Genomic DNA, 12635 nt, shown 5'->3' with positions numbered 1-12635 from the left:
AAGTTGATATTTTTCCAAAACGTGCAGATACTTGTCCCGCGAAACTTTGAATTTCCCCCTCGGAGAAAATTTTCTGAAAGAAATACTGAATAGGAGCTGAAAGATAGTCAAATATTTTGGGGGGTTAACTCTTTTTATTTCCATTGTTGACTTTTCACTGGTGAAGAATTACTGAATAAGTAACAATTTTAATTAATTATAAGTAATTATTATCTGCATAGTTTAGGGAACATGATTATCTAGCGTTAGTCTATATTCTTTAATATATACATATTGTCAAAGGTCTGGGCCCTCATAGGTTTTTCAAGAAATAAATAATCTTTTTTCTGAAAATGAGATGAATATTTTACTCTATTTCAACTGAAATATATTTGATAGAAAATCTTTGTCTGTTACTCTTTGCTTTATGCAGGATGAAACAAAATATGAAAAATGAGGAAAAATCTAAATTTATCGATTTTTGATTAATTATAGTTAATCCACAACTGAATCCAAATTCAATAGTCTATATTACCACCTCTTGCTTCAATCAACTGCCCAATACGCCTAGCCATCAAGTCAATGGGTTCAACAGAAAGATTGGATGCGTAAGTAACTCCGCTACTGATAGATATCAGTTTGGTAACGTTAGTATTCTCTGCTGGACGGGTTGCTCCTTTTCTTGACAGCAATAGGTTCTGTAATCTGTGGGTCCTCCTTGAAGGTTGAGTTATAATGAGAGACAATTTTATGTCATAATATCGATATTAAGTTCCAAGTTTGCTTTCGGTATTATCACTATTTTATTCTTCCATATATGGGATATTCATTCAGAGTACCTAACATTTCAAAATATCAATGAACGTATATGTTTCAATTTTCATTATTGCTATATTTGAAATTTAAATTTCGTCACAACTGTCACTAATGTCAGTTACTCAACATGTTACCAAAAAGTAGCATAAAATAAAATAGCGGAAATTGATAGCATGCTCGGTTCAGCAGAAAATTCATAGAAGGTGGGTTTTGGCGATTGGATATCAGTCACCCTAAGTGATCCCATACTTGCTCAATTCGATTCATGTCTGGTGAGATAACTGGACAGTTCATTATCTGGATATTGTTCTCTTGAATAATGTTTTGAACCCTTCATATGCGCTTTGGTGGGGCGTTATTAAACTGTTAAATTAAATTATTCCCAAATTCGTTGCGTACAGGAAAAATGATTGGTTCAATGATGTTTTCTACGTAGATAGCCCCAGTCATTGTTCGTTCAACAATAATAAGAGGGGTACTGTGACCGAACATCATAGCCCTCCATTATTGGTCCGCCTTGAAAGGACTCAACTTCCCCGGCGTAATAGAGTCCTTTATCCTACATGCAGAGTCGTTTTAGTCCATCTGGACCTATACCAAATAGTATCTAATATTTTTTATTTTCCTTGCTTAATTCATATATGTTTTATTTCTCTTCTACCTTTCCTGAATTTTATTTTTTCAATCGAAATGTAAAATGCAATTTCAATGGAAGATCTGTTGTAACAAGTGCAAGTGAACTATCAACTCTTATTTTAATTTAAAAACAGTCACTGCTCAGGCTCCTTTTCCGAGCATTCGGAGCTGGCTTCCAGTCTAGCAGTCAAGTTCAGCCTTTGATTTACAGTCGGGCGTCCAAACGACTATCAATCGACTGGAAGCCAGCTCTGATGGTCGACAAAGGTGCCTGGTGAGTGGCCGCCTTAATATTTTGATCTTACTTTGATTGAAGCTATTTTCTAGCCTTAATAGTGATGCTGCAGATACTGGGTCTTTGTAAGAAGGTATATAGACGGAAGGGGAGGTGGAAATCTTACTTACTCAAAGCAAACTTTCAAATATCGAATAATTTCATTTAGACAACAGCTAAATAATAAATAATACAACTTAGTATCTAATTATACATTTTGGCGTTGCGTTCTCAGCCAATTTCGAAAGTGCGCCCTCTTTTGAACGGATTGTGGTGTTTCATCCCGCGGACACTGATGGAACCATCATTATAACACTCAATCTTGCCTGCCATATACACTTTCCATCTTCATAGCCTGGCATGGTTACTGCCGTAGCGCGGTTGGATTTATATCCAAGTGGTGCCGATCTTCCGAGAGATGCGTAGCCCTCGATGCCATCTCTTGGGTAAGCAAAGAGTCACTATATAATCAAAATTCGGGGGATAGTCATCGCTCCTTTCTATAATACTCTTCAGTTCGATTTGAATAATCTCGTGAATGACTTTGACACCATATTCGCTTCTATTTAACTGCTGCGAATGATATATTATGATGTCCGTCATATAAATGTTGATTTTTTGAGATCAGAAGATGCTTTGAGAACGTGTCTAGAATCATAGGGCTTCAGGCAGTTTTTGATGCAAGCAACAAGAATAACTCGGTCTACACTTTTCATCTAGGTTGATGAGCTGCTGCATTAATCAAAAATTTTTTATCTCATTTTGAAGTGACTGCTTTCTACTGATATAATCTTCACATTCAAGATATCTTTAACGATATTTTCTGATAATTTCTGCATATCAATTTACAAGTAGTCACATTTACTTAATACTTAAAAAAGTAAATTGTGAATTTCAATAAAGGTGTAAAAAAAAAAGATATCTTGGAGGCAATATGTTTATTTCAGACGAAATCAGGCTACGACATGATCAAATAAATAATCTCTCGAAGAACCGTGTATTTGTCCAAAACTTGCACGAACTCTTTCCATAGATTAATTCGAGATGTGTTATGTTGCCCCATAAATTTTTAATATATAGGTACATTAACACACAAATTGATTTTTTTGATACCTCGAGAGACAAAAAGAAGCATAGGAAGACCGAGAAAAAAATATAAATTTATAAAATGTAAATGTAGCCGGTGGTAAGCAATGGATGAGAACAGCAAAAGACAGAGAAGCATGGAAAGTACTCGAAGAGGCCTATGTCCGACACTGGATGAAAGAGGGCTGAAGAAGAAAAAGAAGACATTAACACTATAAAAACTTGTTTCCACCATTGCCTAATATTTCTCTACGCGGGCGATTTGAAAATATATCGATCTATTGAAACCATGGATGATTGTTTCAAAATACAAGAAGATTTGAAACGGTTGAATGAATTTTGTCAGCGTAACTTCTTAATTATGAATCCCTCAACATGTTATTCTATCTCATTCACGAAAAAAGTTAATAAAATCAAGTACTTGTATGAAATTGATAATGAGCCAGTAAGATCCTCGATTGAGGCAGTTGATTTGGGAGTTACACTCGACGAGAAGTGATCATTCAGGACACATATAGAAAAGACATTTAATGCGTCTAATAGGTTGGTTGGATTCATCAACAGAAACATTAGAGATTTCAGTAAGCCTAAAGTGCTCATTTCTCCATATTATTCCTTCATTCATAGCAGACTCTCCTTGCATCTGTTGTGTGGAGCCCAAAATATGATATTGATATAAAAAGAATTCAGCGAGTACTGAATAAATTTTTTAAATTCCTTGCCATTGAAACAAATACTCAAATTAACAACTGAAACTACAATCTTTTAAGACATAAATTTAAAATCATGGAACTCGAGGATGATAGAATTGTAATGGATCTTTGTACACTCTTCAAAATAATAAATAATCATATTAACTCTCCCTACTTACTTACGCATAATTTCTTCTTTCTAGTGTCAGCTTTAGAGTACCTGGTCGCGATGTTAGGAATAGAAGCCTTTTCAACATTCCTTATCGTAGAACGAATACGGGACAGCACTCTCCGATGATACGTTTGCAGGCCGCCTTCGACTCCCTCAACTTGAGCGAATTTATAGACATTTTTGCCAACGAGAGTAATAATTTCAAAAAATTTCTTAATAACTTCTTCTTTACCTCTTATTGTGAAATAAACCAATAATATATCGAGTGTGAATTTGACTTAGTTACTATGTAATTTGTAATTGCTTTGTTGGTACATTGTACTGTTCGCAACCTAAACGTACAATAAATAAATATTAATGTCCTAAAAATTTTGACTAATCCTTGATAATTCTTGTTGAGCAATTGCAAAAAAAATATCGCAGTTTTAATTGTCACTTTTAGTGAGTTTGAAGGTTTTTGGTAGTTAAATGCTTGTTTAAGCATTCTGGATTATTTTTTATGATATCATTCGATAGAATTACTATCTGAATAGCTAACCGCGATGCTATCTATAGACATATAGCATACGATCAAATGTAAATGGATGAATGGAAGAGCAAATAAAATTTGACATCAACGTTTTTGTACAAATTTTATCACGAATAGAGCATTAGCTCTACGGTTCTGAGTGGTCTGACAATTGCCTAGGAGTTTCGGGATAAAGACATTCAACCTCATCTTCTAATGTAAACCGGATGTCTCCGGATGCTTCACTGCTATAAATAATTCAGGAAAATCCTCGTTACAAATTTCATCTAAAATGGGAGTTAATTTTTCCAACTGAGAACACACGCGATTTTATACTTTCTAGATGAAATCATCATTGGGTGTCGGATCTATTAGGACTCTAGGATGTTTATTCGATCTATTATTAAATTGTACACATTAATGATTTGTTGCCTGGAGTTCAACAGGAATTTCCCGGAGTTATATAGGTGCAAGTCATTGTGTGCCGACAATAGGGAAATACAATGACATTACTATTACAAGAAGTATCCGAGTATAGTTTTCATTAATATGTTTTTATCAATAAAGTACCGGCAGTTGATCATTTAGAAAACCTGCTTTCGTACTTTTAGGGATATACACAACAGTAATTTTCTACTGAATATCATCTGTCGTTCGGTTAAAACAGATTGGTCCATTTTGTTAGTTCACCTCTAGTAGCTTTCTGATGTTGAATATTGAAATCGTTTGGAACAAAAAAAAATTACGGTCGGCGTCCAAAGCTATTTTCAAGAACTATAGAAGCGTTCGAAAGAAATTTGGTAAAAAATTGATATATTAGCTCAATGATACGATACATGAATATTTATAGCAGAAGCTTGACGTTAAGTTAGGTACTTTTGGACCCTCATTCTTTCATGCGTCAATTGCGCCCTTGGGGACCGCATATACCCATATAAGTACTTGTAAGGTGGAATTTAATTTCAGGGTTTTACTAGAAAGAAGAAGGTATTGGAGTTGCCCAACACCCAACTCTATTAAACATCATAACCTCACTTCATTAACACAATAACGACCGACGAAATGAGTTGGAGAAACAAAAATAGAATGTCTATATTTATATCAAAATAAGAAGGTAATAAGTGTACATATGGAATTAGATCTCTATTCAATATAAAAAAGTTTACCTATATTATATATGTTCGATTGTTGTTAGTCCCATTGTGATATTTATTAAGTATGTTTTTTATATATTTTACAGGCTTGAAAAAGGGCACTGCCCGAAACGTTGCCTATCAAATGACAGTTCATATCGTGAACAATAAATATATTCAGTAAAACCCTGAAATCAAATTTCACCTTACAGTTAAAAGTGAACATCGTAAATAATTGAATCAACATATAAGTACTATTAGATGATCTCCAAAAGCGCAATTTGCGCATGAATGACAATAAGTTACTGACTTCACGACAGTGCTTTCATAGCGTTTTCATCTATTATTTCCTTCATTGTAGTACAATATCGTATTAGGTAGAAAAGAAATCAAATAATGAAAACAAATATAAAAATAAATAAGGAGCGCACTGTCTTCAATTCAGGAACTTTTGTAGGATTTTTCAAATTCATATTGATGTAATTTGCGAAAAATGATAACCGAATTTTTATAGCCCTAAATTAATGGTATGGAATTGGAAAAGATGAGATTCCTGTGAAATGCTGCAACAAGCCACACAACATGAGCCGTTTTTGATTTATTCCAAAAAAAATCCCAGAACGCATAATTTCTCGTTCGGCGATGTGAATTGGTCACCAAAATCTTGCGATTTATCGCCTTTCGATATTTTTCATAGGGTTATCTATAGGGTTATGCCGATATACCTCAGACTATTGACGATCTGAAAACCAACATCCATCAATTTATTAGTGAGATATTGCCCGAAATGTGTCGGCGAGTCAACGAAATGACTTCACAAAGATCGAGTCCTGTCACGCGGAGGACATTTAAATGTTTTCACACATAATGGCATTATATTGAAATAAAATTTGATCGCTATTCTGAATGAAAGTGTTTTTCATTAACGGTCACTTCCGAACCACAAAATGGATAAATCTTCATACAGTCATAATCAGAAACTGAAAGTAGAAACAGCTTTAACAGATTTTATAACAATAACTTTGGCATAGATAGAACAATTTTTTCATGAAAAAACATATATCCTAACAAACTTCGTATTCGAGAGAGAAAAAAATCTAACTTTTAGTTATAACTTTAGTATTATTCATTGTTTCGAATTAGGTAAATTTCTCCTGCCAAAATTATACACTGCCTTAGATATAGGGGTATAGGGATCCTTATCTCATTGAAAATCTACACCACTGCCTTTTTTTCGAAAAAATTGTTTCATTTTTGAAATCAACGAGGCTTTTTTGAAGGGGTCTCTTGAATTTTTCTCATAGAAAAAATTAATTTTTCACATTTTCTCGGTTAGGGCCGTATAATTATAATGGTTCAACCTAGATTTTAAACAAGCCAGATCTATTTCCAAAAATTCACAGACTTTTTGGAAGAAATAAAAGAAAATACTGCCTGAACTATCAGAAAGTCAGTGCAGTGATAGTGTGCTTATTATCATAAAGGGTGGTCCACATTTTAGTTCAATGCGTTTGGCGTCGGATAGAATAAGTATTCTATAAAATTCCTATATACATATATCCTCACAAGTTTCGTTTTCGAGATTCAGGGTGTTGAAGTTTGAAAAAATTCAGTTTTTTACTCAAAACTTTAGTATTATTACAACCATTGTTTTAATTTTTAGGAATATATTGTAATGTTTCGAAAAAGGTGAATGTCTTCTGCCAAAATTATCCAGTGCCGTAGATATAGGGGTGCGATGATTCTTTCCTCATTGAAAATCTACACCACTTTCTTTTTTTCGAAAAAATTGTTCCATTTCTTAAATCAACAGAGCTTCATTACAAAACAAAAGGCACTTGAATCATTTTCATAGAATGTATCATTTTCGAGATAATCGAATACAAAGCAAATACTATCAACAAAAATCTACAAAAATCAATTTTTCAAATTTTTCCATTAGTAATAAATGAAATTACATAACAAAACATTTCTGAAAGACACTCAAACAATAGAAAAATTTTGTGAATATTATTTATTGTTTGAGTCCCTGATGATTTTTTTTTCTGAAATGTTCAATTAAATGCCATCTGAAAGCGTTATAAAAGATTTCGCCAATTTTTGTACTTTCATTTATCACTAATGAGAAAATTTAAAAAGTTGATTTTTGTAGATTTTTTCATGAAAATAAGAGTTGTTCTATCCGACGCCAAAGATATTGCACTAAAATCTGAACAACCCTGTATGAGCTCACAGAAACTGAACGGTCTTTCTGATAGAAGTTCAGGATGTATTTTGTTTTTATTTCTTCTAAAAAGTCTCTAAATTTTTGGAAATAGGTCTGGCTTGTTTAAAATCCAGATGAAACCATTATAATTATACGGCCGTAACCGGTCTCTGGAATATGTATGAAAACTGGCGATTAGAATCAACTAATGAATTCGAAGGAGCCAGACGTTTGTTCAAATCAGAGAATCTATGGAAGTTCCAATAAAATGTAGTCGAAATCTTTCGAAGGTCGTCTTTAATAGCGAACGACCAAACTTGAATCGAGTCCGTCCTCCGAATTATTCTCAAGTTCCTATGAAATTCGATTAATTTTGTTTTCTCTTATGAGCATGAAAATTGATTTTTACATTCCTGCTTTTCTTCCGATTGATCAAGTTTGTGATAAGCTTTAGGAGTAGCTATAAAATTCGCAATATTGAAATTTACGATTTTTTAAGAATGCGTAAAATTTGAATATAATTCTAGTGGAAGATAGGTAAATAGGTAATTCCCATTTAAAATTTACAAATTCTTTGTTTCGCATAAGTTTGAATGTTTCTCTCACATAAAATTTGAATAATGCGGAGATTTAGAATTCCAATGCTCTAGAAATAAAAATTTAGGGTTTAAGTAGCAATAAATGATATTCTATGAGTCATAGAATAGAGTCATAGGCGAGATTTTTTCTCAACAAATCGTAACCTACTGGGTACTGAGTAGAAATAGTAAAGGGTTTTCCAATAAGAGGTTTCATTATGAATAGCCCACTATCAGCGGAGCTGTCACTTTCAAAGCTGTCATATTTTTACATTTGAGAAGTTAAAACTACGCTAGTACAAAAGATGGAACGACACACGCTTCAACAATGTCATGGAATTATTAAAATTTTCAACAAAAATGGTAAACATTTTAGCACTTTATCCGGCGATAGAAACACGGATGGAAAAATTCAGACTTTTGCTACAAGTTAGTGATGTGGAGAATCGAAACCGTGTGTTTGGTGAGGTTAGAAATATTTCTTCTTACAAATCATCGATTTTTATGGGGTTTTCACATTATTTCCTCAAACAATAGGAAATTAAATCGTTTTAATTTGGTAATGAAAAAACAAATTCGGTAACTCTTCATTTTTTGCAAAAAAATTGATGATATGTACTTCGTACATATATACTGATATATTTTTAAAATATTCGTAAAAAATCCTATCAAAAATCATTACAAAAGAGTTAAAACAATAATTTCGAGAAAGTCGTCCTACAGTGCTGTCCTGTGCTTATTTCATTCGAAAAAAAAGAGAAGATGAAGTGGCTGTACAACTTCGTATACCGTAAAAAGGTGAGCCATCGAAGGAGAGCCAGAGGGGAAATGAATGGGTACCAAAGTTTGACTGATACGTGAAAAACCACGTGGTGGTAATCCCTCTTAATATTTCGACTCCGTCACCACTAGTAAAACTGATTTGCCAAAAACCTTTTTCTTTAGGCATATTGGAGTTGTTGAAACCGACTGAAACAATCATAGGCGATCATTATCGAACGCAATGAATGCGTTTGAGCCGATCATTGAAAGACAAACGGCCGCAATACAACGAGAGACATGAAACGTTGAAATGGAAAGTCCTACCCCACCCATCGTATTCTGCAGGCGTTGCTCACTTGTTTCGATCAATGACACGACATGACTGACCAGCCCTTCCGGTCTTATGAAGAAGTAAAAAATTGCATCGATTCTTGGATCGCTTCAAAAGATGACCAGTTTTTTCAACACGCTGCCCGAAAGATGGGAGAAAGTAGTGGCCCGGGATGGATAAAACTTTGAATCATAAATGTAAAACCAGTTTTTTACAATAAAGTCTCGAATTTCGAAAAAATAAGGCGGAAGCAAAGTTGTACGCCTTTAAGTGTGATTCATATATAGAACGGCCGACTAGCAAATTGCCAACAGTAAAAATTTGTTAGATCTTTGAGAAATTGGGATACGAGATTGCCGATCTTAGATTTGACCATAATTTTCACCCCATTTACAGAAATATACTTAATCAAAATTGAGGGTATACCTTAACAGAAAAGTTAGGAGTACCGTCAAAGAATGTTCACAAAAGGTAAATTGTTTATTTCTTAATGAAGATGAAGAGATAGAAATTATATACATATATATATTATATATATATATTATACCACTTCGCGCAATTGAAGACTACCATAAATTCCTTCCAGATTTCTTCACCTGTGCAAAACATTCGAAATTAAGATAATTAGCACTCAAGAGAAATGGGATTCGATATTAATTTAACTGACTAGGATGAGGTAATGTCTGCTGAAATTATCCTACGTAATGACACAGAAAAACCATTGAAATTGAATGTGATGTATTTACAGAACTATCTTATTTGTACCAGCTGGGACTGTGCAACCAGTTTCTACGAATTTGCAGTTCATTCTCATTATGTGTTTATTCTATCATTTTCGTAGGCGGATAACCTAAACTTGATCGATAGCTTATTAAAATACAATCTGTGTATTATTATTCGATCAAAATTTCGAAATACTCAGATGGATAGCGGCTAAAATGTATTACTCACAATTTTTAGTCAGAACTGATGATCTGAATATAAATTGTTGATATATTAAATATGTTTTGTACCTATAATAATAACAAAATTTGGTTCAACTTCTCTTCAGTTTTTTCCTCAAATTGGTTACATAACAATATTAAATATTCAGATATCCTGATCAATTACATACTCTCAGCGCTTTCTAGTGATGAGGTGAGAAAGAAAACAATCGAGATAAACCTCCACTATGGTGCTAAGTAGAAAACAGGATTGCCAAAGGTATAGCTACTTTTACTCAACCTATTTAAAAAAAACAAAAATTTGTAATAAAAAAAAACAATTCTTGAAAATAATACGATAAACTGAACACAAAATTATATTCTGTTGAGAACATCAGGGAAAAAAAAAGGTAAACATATTACATATGCAAACTCATTCACCCTGCAACTGCAACAGTAATTTTTTTGAATTTCGTTTTAGAAACATCTCTGAGCTTGTTTTGTAACTTAAAGGAACTGTTTTATAAACAGTGACTGCGTTGTAAGTGAAAACTCGACTTTAAACGGAATCTTGGCAAATCTAGAGTATGAGAATGGCGTATACAACGCTCATGGAAACCTCCCCTGTATATGAGTCTCTCCTTAAGGTAGGGTGGAGCAGAGGTCAAAAGGACACGATAAACCAGCGAGCTTAAATGGTATTTATACAAGTTACCCACCCTGAGCCAAACAAGTTCATTTATTTTGGCTGATACTCGATCATATTTACAGAGGCCGAAAATAAATCTGCATCAGTAATTTTGGATCAACTGAAGACGATTTTTTGTTGTCTGAATCAAAGAAGGATAACACAAAACAAAGCTGTAATTCAGAATTGACATAACTAGGGTTCACACACAACTTTTTCCTCAACTGAAAATCCTATGACTATAGAGATTTCTCAAAACAAGGCAAGATTTTTTGACCGAAAGTGATATATACTCCTCGAAACGCAGCCTACAGTCAAAAATAACTTCCAGATTTCTAGCACTGGAGGAGATCTCCAAAGTCTGATCTCTAATCTTGATCATTCTAATTCTTGCATAAAAATCTTGTAACGGATTTCAAAAGCGTACTGTCATCTCAGGTGGGAAGACTATAACCAACCCTCGAATTAACGCTATCCGAGCATAAACATTTTCCCATCTCTTTCGTTACAGAATAATCCCAAGAGAACGCCTTGAGAAATATGCCCGGTGGCCAATATTGCACGGTGAGATATTTCAATTAGCCATCGATTCCGTTGGATCTCGAGTTCCATCCTCCAGGAATAATTAAAAATTGCGTTTTGCACGCACGGGTTACGTCGCTGAAATCGAAGCGTTAATTGATTCGAAGGCAATTTGCATCAGCGTCTCGCGAATGTTTCGAGCAGCAGATTTTAAGGTTATGGAACATCTCAACCGTGTTTCGAAACGTTGGCGGAAGTCGAAGAACGACGCGTTTAGAGATTTGAGCGTGACCTCTAAATTTACCATCTTATACAGATATCTTCTTGTGCGATTATAAATAAAGGTTCTTTATTTTCTACAGATATACATATAGCCAGTTACAGAAAATCTTACAACTATCATTACATTTCACCATATAATTGATATCAAGAAAAAAAAATATATACATATACACATACATAATACATGCATATGAGAAATTAAATTTCACAAAAATTTAGAAGTAAAAATAAAATAAAAAAATGTTTTCAATATCAAACACCAAAATTTTCTGAACCAACCATTACACTTCGTTTCAACCAAGTAAATAATTCAAAAACCTCCCTTTAAGAAAAGCAAAACTATCACAATTTATATCACAACAACCAGAAATATCATTGAACAACGAACACATATGCCTTATAGGTGACTGAATAAGAGAATTCGTTCTAGACGTACTCAAGTAAAATACATGATTGGATCTAGAATGCAGCCTCGAAACCGATTATGGCTAAACTATAAGAAATCCAGGGTGATACACCTCGATGGCCTATCAGGAGTTTATGGAAAACTGATTTTGTGCCGGAAATTTCATGTTGGGGTTTGAGAAAATGATCTTTCTTCCTAAAATATTTTCAGATCTCTACAACTTCCGGTTGTACCGGAAGCAGGCTATTACTTATATATATATATATTCCCAGTATACTATAAATTATTGCATCATAAGATAGCTTTTTTGATGAAAATTTTAGATATATACCATCCTTGAATGAAAACCTCGGTGAAAACTCAACGGTTCATGAGTTAATGGGATCCTCATGAAAAAAACGGAGACCACGAGGACCCACATTTTTTTGAATATCTCTGCAGAAAGTGTTTTTATAGAATGATTTCAGAAAACGAAATATATACAGAGTGGGCAACATATTGATTGCAACTTCATTTTTTCAAATAGAACACCCTGTATATTTTTCTATATTTGACTAGCTCTTTTTCCCCTGATTTCGAATATATAACATATGTTTGGCCTATATCCCTTATTCTGAGTACCACAGAGTTTTAAATTTTAA

Source organism: Harmonia axyridis, chromosome 4, assembly GCF_914767665.1.
Source record: "Harmonia axyridis chromosome 4, icHarAxyr1.1, whole genome shotgun sequence".
Lineage (NCBI taxonomy): Eukaryota > Metazoa > Arthropoda > Insecta > Coleoptera > Coccinellidae > Harmonia > Harmonia axyridis.
This window is presented reverse-complemented; position numbering follows the sequence as displayed.